At 43.2% G+C, this 10,249-nt stretch overlaps 1 long non-coding RNA gene across 1 annotated transcript; it reads left to right on the plus strand.

The window, feature by feature from the left end:
* Positions 1–2,614: 2,614 nt before the first annotated feature.
* LOC146831044 (uncharacterized) lies at positions 2,615–8,914 on the plus strand. The gene is made up of 3 exons (XR_014961224.1): positions 2,615–2,650; positions 7,698–7,754; positions 8,163–8,914. It is a non-coding gene; the product is annotated as an uncharacterized LOC146831044 (long non-coding RNA).
* Positions 8,915–10,249: the final 1,335 nt, after the last annotated feature.

Below are 10,249 nucleotides of genomic sequence, written 5' to 3' on the forward strand. Positions count from 1 at the left end.
CTAGTGTACTGTTAATAGAGCTACAAAAAGACTGAGAACTTAGCGTACGTCTCTGAACAGGTTCAACATATCACCATCAAACTAGATCTGTAATAGAGAAGTGATTCAAGACCTATACAACACAATGTGTAAAACAGGCTTAACCAGGGTGGTGAGCGATCCCTCACCCGAGTAGTGTGAACGGAGCACACCCCAAATTGCGCACCCAAATATCAAACCTGTAAAGAAAACAGTCATGAATAGTAATATGTAGACCCTGTAAAGCCCAACAAAAATGGCAATGGCACATCAGAAGGAGAAATGTCATTAGTGATGGAGAAAATGTCAAAGCTGCAGAAAAAGATGAAGTACAAAACGAATATATGGCATACGAAACTGCAGCGTGTGAAGTCCGAAATGACACAGGTAAGATCTCGCCCGAGGAATCCCTTGGATTCCGACGAAAATTACAGTTTGTAGATGGGCAGTAACAGCATACGCACGTTAATAGGTACATGTGACGAATGAAACGGGAAAGCACGGTGTCGGCTACACAGCTGACAGTCTTGTGGAGTTCCATACCACTACACCAGGCTTCTACGCAAAAATGAAGCGATGAGGACGTACTCCTTGCGTTATCCCCAGATGACACTGAGTGTCACTAGAACTTTATTGAATGAACAAAACGTGGTTGGCAAAGCAGGCTGGATAAAGCAGACGTAACACCGGATGGCTCCCGGCACGTCTCTGTGGATACGAAATGCCAATGAAGCACTGCGAGCATGAGAGCACCATGACCGGAGGAGTCTCGAGGCAACAGCACATCACCACAATGCAGGTGAAACACCGCTCGCCGTCGTGGGCTCGTGTCCCAACAACTTCAAATTTGAAAGCGGCGGTTGACACTGCAAACATCAGGTAACAAAAATGACCAAAAATCAAAGTAAAAAAAAAAATGATAAGTCTCACCTGACATTGCCCATCGTAGTACTGCAGTAGTAATGCCCTTAACAAACGCTGCCACCCAACAACAGACAGCCAACCAAAATGAGGGGAAACTCTTACAACAGTAGCTTGTCCTGAGACTCTGTGCTAAGTCCAGAGCTCTCCGTCATCCACAGCAGACAAACGACTTTTGTGCATGTCGAGTGTAGGGTCTCTATACCTGTAGTATGAGAGGACAAAATGGACCAAATAAATGGACGTTGGTAAGAGGGTATCCCCAATCCTAGTGTTGACTTGAGGCTCTGTACACATTTGTTGTAGCGTAGGATAATCTGTACAACGTAGGCAGCGTTGAGACAGGCTGTAGGAACAGCATGAACAGACTTTTTGAGACGGCGTAGGAACAGCAACAACAGACCTTTTGAGATTCTGTGGAGACTACATCACAAGAAGCATAGATAAACATAAAATATTCATTAGAACGACGTAGATGGGTGACATCCACTACAAAAACATGGGACTAAACCCATTAGAACAAGGTAGATGGGACTAACACCCACTATAGAATAGGACTCGAATCCATTAAAACGAGGTAGATGGGACTGACACCCACTACAGAAACATGGGACTTGTACCCGTAAGAATGATGTAGATGGGACTGACGCCCACTACAAAAACATGCGACTTGTACCCATACGAATGAGGTAGATGGGACTGACACCCACTACAAACGTGATACAAAATCTGAAACATGGGGACATGGCACTAAAACCCACTCCTATGCCAACTAAACATGTACGTGTAGAGAACAATTTTGAAATCAAATGTTGGCATACAGCAATAACAAGACACTGTAAATGCATAGATCAATAACAAGACACTGTAAATGCATAAATGTCAAATGCCTGTGGAAAAAAAAAACATTGTAGCCTTACATCTTATAGATAAGGACAACAAACTTGTAATAAAACATTGACAATGGTGTGCCTGTCACCGCAATGAGGTAGACAGGCGCTCAAATAATGAAAAATAAGCATTGTAAGCCTAAAACATGCATGTTAGTTAACCAAAGTCAAAGGTGTGCCTGTAACCGCGATGATAGACAGGCGTGGCGTGAAACATTACTAGAAGACGTGAAGAAAAGTACTCGCAGAAGTTAAAGCCACAGAAGATGGATGGTCTCTAATTCAAAAGATAAATACCAACTTGGCACACTAGATGGCAACATAACCTTGTGAAGAGCATTGAAATAATGAAACCCAGTTCATGTTGAAATGATATCATCGCTCCAATAAGCCTAAAAATGTGTACTGTCAAATAGAGAATACCTTCCAGTTACTCTTTCATTATGTCCAAATATAAAGCGGCACAAGGTACATCAAGACTGACACCAGAGGGTAGCATACACTGACCTCTGTAAGACGATCCATCTGATTGTCAAGGGATGACCTTCTAGCGCTGCAGTTAAAACGGGAGTAAGGAATAAATAAAACACTTGGCAAAACTCCCAATCGTGACAAACAATATCATACCAACGATGATGGACGTGAACACTTGAAAATATATGATGAAAACCCAACTTCAAAATGGAGGCACGCAAACGACGTGAAAGCTGGATGGCTCACGGTGCGCTTCTGCACCAAAACGTCCAGAACAGCCTTAATCGACGAGGATGAGCATACGTCATAGATGCTCACACGGGAGGACTGCAGGACTCAACACACAGGTGAGTGTGCGCGCGACGCGCTTGAATTTCAAATTTTAAACTTGAGGGGAAACTGTCAAATATCCCATATTTCAGTGGAGAACAAAGTTAAACATGAAAAAATAAAACTTACATTGCTCCACAAGCAGTCTTCAAGTAAAATATTTATGGAATCCCAATTTTCACAAACACGTCGCTCCCAATATTAAGAGAGGCTCAGAAGTAAACATGGCACTTAAAGCATAGAGCACACGTCAATCCTGGTACCTCCATGCTCATACAGATCCCATATTCAGAGGCTTAACTAGCCCATAAATCTTCGTAGATGGTCAACAGGAGTGTTGGTTTCCTCAAAACACTGTCCACTGTTGATAAATACCAAAACAAGACTCTGGCTCACTAATGGTAGGTATCTTTTATCTGAGAACAGTGAGCTGCAGCACAGAGCTCCAGATGTAGAAAGTCCCAATAATATGTTGCTTTAATAAAACCTTTCCAGGTAATGAAAGAACGTACCTCAGAGCACAAGCAGTCAGCTTGGTTTGTGAGGCACTGTAAATTTTCCAGACGTAGGTAGGCTTACCCTCTCATGAAGGCACAGCACTTGACCAAGGCGTTGTAGAGTGTCAGGCTTACCCTCACTGAGGGCACAGCACGGGAACCAACTGGAAGGATGATGAGGGCGACCGATGTGGAGGTCACTGGTGGGGCTGAAGTGGCAGTTGGATGGTAGACTACAAAACAGGTACTGAAGAAAATAGTTCAAGGTTCCCAGACACTTCCACTTGAATTTGAGAGGTAGAAGATGCAGGTTCTTTTCTTTAACTCGTCGCCAATAAAATGTAGTAATCAAGTCCACATCCAGAATGTACTTTTATGTAGATTTATTCAAGTTGGTTACAGGTTAGAAGTACAGTAGTATTCAGCCCCACCAGGAGCAGCCAGCCAGGCGCTCAGCCCTTCTCCAACTGTGAGTTCCCACTCCCAACATTCCATCTTGCATCATTCAGGCAGCATTCCACTGGCACATCATGAACCATAGCAAACCAGGATACTACAGTAGGGAAGGCTGTAACTAACCCCGGGGCTAGCAGGGTAGAGGCTCAGAGTCAAAGACACTAAGGAGAAGTGAGCAGTGCTGCCAAGATGGTGTGGAGCAGAACAATGTAAGAGGAACCTTGCCTGAGGATCAAGTGAGCAGGTAAGGGGAGGTAGATGGGGTAGGAAATCTCAAGCAGTCTGAATGTGCAGGAATAGGAGGGAACCAAGGGTCTGGTTATTAACACGGGTCAGAACAGAGGGGGAACCAGAAAACAATACAGTGTGGTGATTCAAGACTGAGTGACAAACTGTTTCAGAACGAAAAGGTGAAACGACTAGCAACGTTGTCAGGCACCTACCCAGTGCCTGTGAGAGTCCTATAAACTGATGCTGCACTAACTGCTCCAGAAGTACCACCCATGACCTGGAAGTGGATCGGCGCTATCTCTCATGCTAGTTTCCATTCCTCTATCTTCCACAGTTTCCATGTCTGACCCTGTCAGTTCTTATTTGAGGCTTCATACCAGGGTTATCGGTCTGTTTGTAAAACTCATTGACTCCTTTTTCGGTGCCACTTCAAGATGCACAGCCGTTTAAGAATAAATCCAATCAATCAAAAGTTCCTTATTCTTTACTTATCCTTTTATCCGTCATTTACTCGATATCTTTTTTATAAATTATTCAATTCATTTTACTCATTCCAATCAAAACGTAGGAGGCGTTTCTGTAATCCACATGCCACATCTTTATTAAAATGACCCAATGCATTTCGGGATAAAATCCCTTCGTCAGGGGTATCGTGACATGTGCAGCATCGCGCATTTAAAATACACCAAGTTCGCTCATTAGCCCTGTTCCTGAGCACATCTCCAAATCGCGCCACAGCCCCGATTTTCTTTGCGGTTGAACTAAAGCTGCTGCTGGAAACTAGTACAATTTAACTCCCTCATCCCTAATTCTCCCCAGGTGAATGATCACATGCGCACGTGATCATTCACCTGGGGAGAATTAGGGATGAGGGAGTTAAATTGTACTAGTTTCCAGCAGCAGCTTTAGTTCAACCGCAAAGAAAATCGGGGCTGTGGCGCGATGTGGAGATGTGCTCAGGAACAGGGCTAATGAGCGAACTTGGTGTATTTTAAATGCGCGATGCTGCACATGTCACGATACCCCTGACGAAGGGATTTTATCCCGAAATGCATTGGGTCATTTTAATAAAGATGTGGCATGTGGATAACAGAAACGCCTCCTACGTTTTGATCGGAATGAGTAAAATGAATTGAATAATTTATAAAAAAGATATCGAGTAAATGACGGATAAAAGGATTAGTAAAGAATAAGGAACTTTTGATTGATTGGATTCATTCTTAAACGGCTGTGCATCTTGAAGTGGCACCGAAAAAGGAGTCAATGTGTTTTGTTTACGTTGTGAAGTGCAACTGGACGGAGCGCGAATCATGCTTGCACGCCAAAACTAGTTTGAAGGAGTACATGTGTTTAAATCTTCGAGTACGCTGGTGTGCATCTCACTACATTTTGTTATCGGTCTGTTTGTACCATATCCATGCTCTGGCCTCTCAGTGTTGCTTATCATTCCTGACCCCAGTGCCCAGATGCCATTTTATAGCGCATTGCTTCTGCTTTTTCGAACCAGGCCAGTTAAGGCAACATAGCACCGTACATTAGCGACGCAAAGTACATGAAGGCAACTAGTCACAAAAAGGCAAACAAGCATTGCAAAGTCATAAGGTCTGGTGTGGGGTGTCAACGTTTGCCTATTTTTCTGTTATTCTATGTAATGGCATGCAGTTATGTTGTGTTGTGCTATGTCGTCTTGTACTGTGTGTTGTGTTATGCTTTGCTGTATTGGTTTGGTTTGGGTGAGGATAAGTTAGGAGAGTTTGGATTATGTTAGAAATGCATGTATTAAAAAAGGTAGGATTTTGAGATATGTAGAACCACTTCTAGTCTTGCTACATCCACAACGCCTTCACATCTTGTAATGATCTGAATTTTATCTTAACAAGATACAAACTGTTCATTTATTTATCTGTTTGAGATACATGAGAACTCCTATGTGACCAGTCTACTCCACTCAGCTCTGTCGTCGCTTTCATTGCATTGCTCCCAAACTTTAACACTCAACCAGTATTGCTGTCTTGCCATGGCCACTACATGCTCTTGATCACAGAATATTGCGCACGATCACTCCAAATGCTGGCTCACCACCAGTATGGTACTGATCATGTTAAAATGGGGATTGTTATGCCTTTACTTAACCCCTTTAGTGTGCACAATGTGACGGTCTCATTGTCCACTGTTTCGCTTTAGACAACTTGAACATCACGTTGAGGAACTGGGAATCCTTCGATGCTTGCCACAAAGGCTTCCTCATTTTATGCCCTGACCGAGGGCTGGTGTGGAATCGCTTCTGCATTAGCTCCTAATATCATCCTCTGGAAGGAAGATCTAGGTGCTCGAGACAGGTGAGTCTCTGCATCTAGGTGGATATCTCACAGCCACTCAAGATATCTCCGAGCCTGGGAGAGGAGCCATTTATAAGAGAAGATGGAAGACTGTACCCTTTGAGAGCGTCCCCTTTCCAAACACTCTCCAAGGAGTTCTGCTCAGGGATCGCAGTTGGGTTGTGCCACTAGAGACATATTTTATTGGAGGGTCGCCCCCCAAGATTAAGGGTCAACAACCAGGTGGTGAAAAGTTTGGTTAACATTTCCCCTTCCTAGCAGGGGTTTATAGGACCCTATCTCCCCTTACCCTTCTTCTCAGGTAAAGCAAAATGGTCCACTAGCCATGAGTGTTACATGACGGCTGACATTTTTCCCCAGGAGCCTAACGCTGCCCCAGGGCAAACATTGATATATTACAGGCACTACTGGAAAGATGAGGGTCTAATACTTACCAAATGTGCCCCTCCTCAAAGGATTTCTGCTCAGGGAATCCTCCATTAGGCCACTAGAAAATGTTTTTATTGTGGGCTGACTCCCCCCAGAGGACACATTATTTTTTAATCTATTTCTTTCGCTGGGGGGGGGGGGAGACTGGGCCCCGTCCTCCCAATCCACCCCATTAAGGGCAAGGGAACAATGATGGTCCAATTTTGTCAATGAGGCTTGTGCCTGTGGGCATAAATCCACCCGCTAGTTGAATTAGTTCACAAGAGAAGGATCACTGGAAATGTCTCTTCTTTCCAACTGTGCCTCTCTGAAATAAGGATCAGAAAGGTCATGCTACCTTAGAAGAAATGTACCATTGGGCCACAGTGATTTGTGTTTGGGAGGGGGTCAACACTCCTGGGAAAGCCTTTTCTCTTTCCTTGGATGCATAAGGTTCTGAGCAACCAATCAGCCTCGCAGAGAAGCAAAAAGTGGCAGTAGACTCCAGGGAGAAATGGTGGCTACCATTTTGTTTGTTGCAGTGCCCACAAGCGGGCATACTGCCACCGACTAGGCATGGAAGATGGCCTGAGAGGCACCATTTGAAAAGGGAAAGCCTCTCCTTTTAAAGGATTCCTGCCTAAAGACTGTGGTAGCCTCCCGCCCAGTTTTTTTACGTACATTTGATAAAGGAAGCACTAATCCCAAGAAGCAACAAGCGAACACTGACAGTGAAACACGAATACCTTCAATGACAATGAAGCACAAACGCATGCTCCTTCTAAGGGCCTGATGATTGTTGTACACCCACAAATGTAGCAAAGCACATGCTGTGAAATTTCATGAGTGCCCCATTTGCAGCAGATTTCGATTTGCACCCCAAGAATGGGGGATAGCATGCAATTTGTACACAATTCTTATTACTGGATATTCAAAATTCTAGTCTGCACACTTTGCTCCAACAATTTGACTCAGGATTTTTTGGCTACAACTTGTGGGTGTAAACTTCAATGTTGAGGGAAATTTCCTCTGACTCTTAATCCCATTTTGAGTGCAAACAGGAGTTTTTACCCAAAATATGTTTGCCAGCCCATGATAATCAGGATCTAAAAAAAATACTTTCATCCCTCCAGTTCGGATGACTTTACCAACATATCCACTGCACTACCACTACAATGGTGGTGGAGCAGGTAAAGCTAATTTTTGTATACCTTCTCTATTTTGCATGATAAAAGACTAATTACGTAACTATTCTAAATATTTACTTTTATTAACTGTTTTGAGTATCATTACTAATCAACATTGCACCTTAATAAACACGAATTACACGAGGGACTAAAAGCTAATTGCATGGCAAATAATTCTAATGACTAACTGTGGTACGCATATTAACCGTAGAATGTGTTGTGATAGAAATTGCATGATTTATGTTGCTATTGTAATGGTTGCGTTCCTGGTATGGCGAAATGGTGAGTATTTTTGCTTTAAATGTTGCTATAAGCTAGGAAAATACTAATATACATTGGGATTGGTGTGGGTTTAAACATTTAAATCTTCATTTCCGTATATTAATTTTTTTTATGTTTGTTTTGCTTAAGTTGGCATTTGGGCCTACTAGGCCGCAATATTCAAAATGGAGTTTGGAAGTGACCACCGTCGTGTGAGCGCGATGTCTACTGCGCAGACTCGGATGGCTGTGAAGATCTCCGGTCGTCCTCCAGTTTGGGGCACGGTGTTCCTCGTCAAGGATAGGAACGTGGAGGATTGCCAAGACTCAACTAGTGTGAATGACAGAAAAGACAATGGCAACGTGTCCTCAGAGGTCTGCATATTGATACTTCGGACCCTTTCACATGAGAACTGTACAAACTAAAGGATGACATATTCAATTCCATGAGAACCAAGAGACTCTGAGAACCACATCCAATATTTCAAATTTTAGTAGCTCAGCCAATCAGAGCCTTACGATTTTAGAGAATGTTGCAGGTTATCCTAGAATTTCTTATAAAAGGGGAACCTTAGAAGAGGGTGGTAGCTACTAGTGTAGGCCAGTGCGTTCAGAAGTGTGTTCTGAATTTCCATTGGTCAATTTGCTTGCACGATTTCCTGGTCCTTTGAATACCTTTGGGACTGTGTCGTGCCGAGCGGAAATAACTTTTCCCGGACCTATTTGGGTCTTAGCCTGCAATTGATGGGACGATTACACCAGAAGGGATTTGATTGATGCAGGGCTGACAGGTTTCGAGGAAATGGTCACCAGTATCAGAAATTAGGTAAATATAATTGTCATGCAAATTTGTGCCAAATGTTCATTGAAAATACTGACTTGATTAAATGTTGACTATGCCAATGAAGGTGAATTAATTAGATAAACTAAACATTTATTAACTGAAAATGAGTTTGTGATTTTTTAATAAGGTATTGATTTAAAGGTTCTGAAACTTTAAATGTGTTTTAGCTGGTTCGAAATCACCATCAACCAGTCCAACTAATTGGTCCATCGACCATGTGGTGGAGTGCCTTGATGTTAAAGTTAGGATTCTATAGGTGCAGATTTATATAATGTATATAATGTAAAAGAATTCCCCTCCGATAGGTAACAAGGTTCCCCACATGTCCCAGCGATTCTTTCCTACTGTGTGCAGATTCGAAGTGAGACGTACGAGAGTTGGTGTTATGGGCCCCACCAATGAATGCGTGTATGGATGAGTTACCGTGATGACGAGTCTGTGACGCAGGGAGGATATGTAAATTTGCCCTTTCCGTTGGAGCAGTTTTTCTGGTAGCAGAGGATGGTTTTATTGCATTGGTTTGGTGATTATTGATGGTTGATTATTGATTTATGTGCTAACAGTCTATGTGGAGTCGCGTCGCATTCTATGTTGTTTTTGAAGACTTCCGGGAAGTAGGAAGTTCGATGCCCTGTAGGTACACAGGGAAGATGTGTGGCAAGTGAAGTCGCACAGTGTATTGTCTGGTTGCCCTGTAGGCACATGGGGGAAAACGTGTGGCAAGTGAAGTCGCAAGACGCATTGTCTGGGTTCGAATTGGTAACATCGGCGTGTGTTATCGTTAGGGACGTATTCTGTGTGAATGTGTATGAGTGCAATAGCAACAGGTTCTCTCGTGAAACTCTGGCCTTAATTCTCAGGAGCAGTGTAGTCTCCACATGTGTTTTATCCCCAGAGAAACGGTTAGCCTTTTTGCTTGTTAGAAGGGTAAGGTAGAGGGAAGTGCTACTTTATCAGCGAAACTGAATAATTCTGTGGAAGGGCAGAGGTAAACGCTGCTCTCGAGAAATACAGAATTCTTGTGTAATTGGACAAAACTATCTCTTTGGTTTAGCGAAACAGGTAATGGTGGTGTTTTTATGTTGTTACTAACAGATTTTGATTAAAGAAAAGTTTGCCGATAAATTTTGTAAAGGAGGGGTCAGCAGGAGTAGCGAGAAAAGCTGACGGCAGAAAGACTGCGCTGGGATTGGCCAGCCATTGAGAGACGAAGTTTTCACGGATTGGTGCGCTGGTGTATACCGCGCTAGGAGTGGAAAAGTGCCAGTGTGACGTAGACGATCCTGATTGGTGCGTTAGTGTGAGTCGCGGTACGATTGGACAGCAAACAGGATAGTCATAGAGAAGCAATTCAGGAAATCTAGCGATTCAAGTTTGAAGAAAAGAAAAATAAT

The sequence above is a fragment of the Triturus cristatus genome, chromosome 5_1 (genome assembly GCF_964204655.1).
Source record: "Triturus cristatus chromosome 5_1, aTriCri1.1, whole genome shotgun sequence".
NCBI classification, from domain to species: domain Eukaryota; kingdom Metazoa; phylum Chordata; class Amphibia; order Caudata; family Salamandridae; genus Triturus; species Triturus cristatus.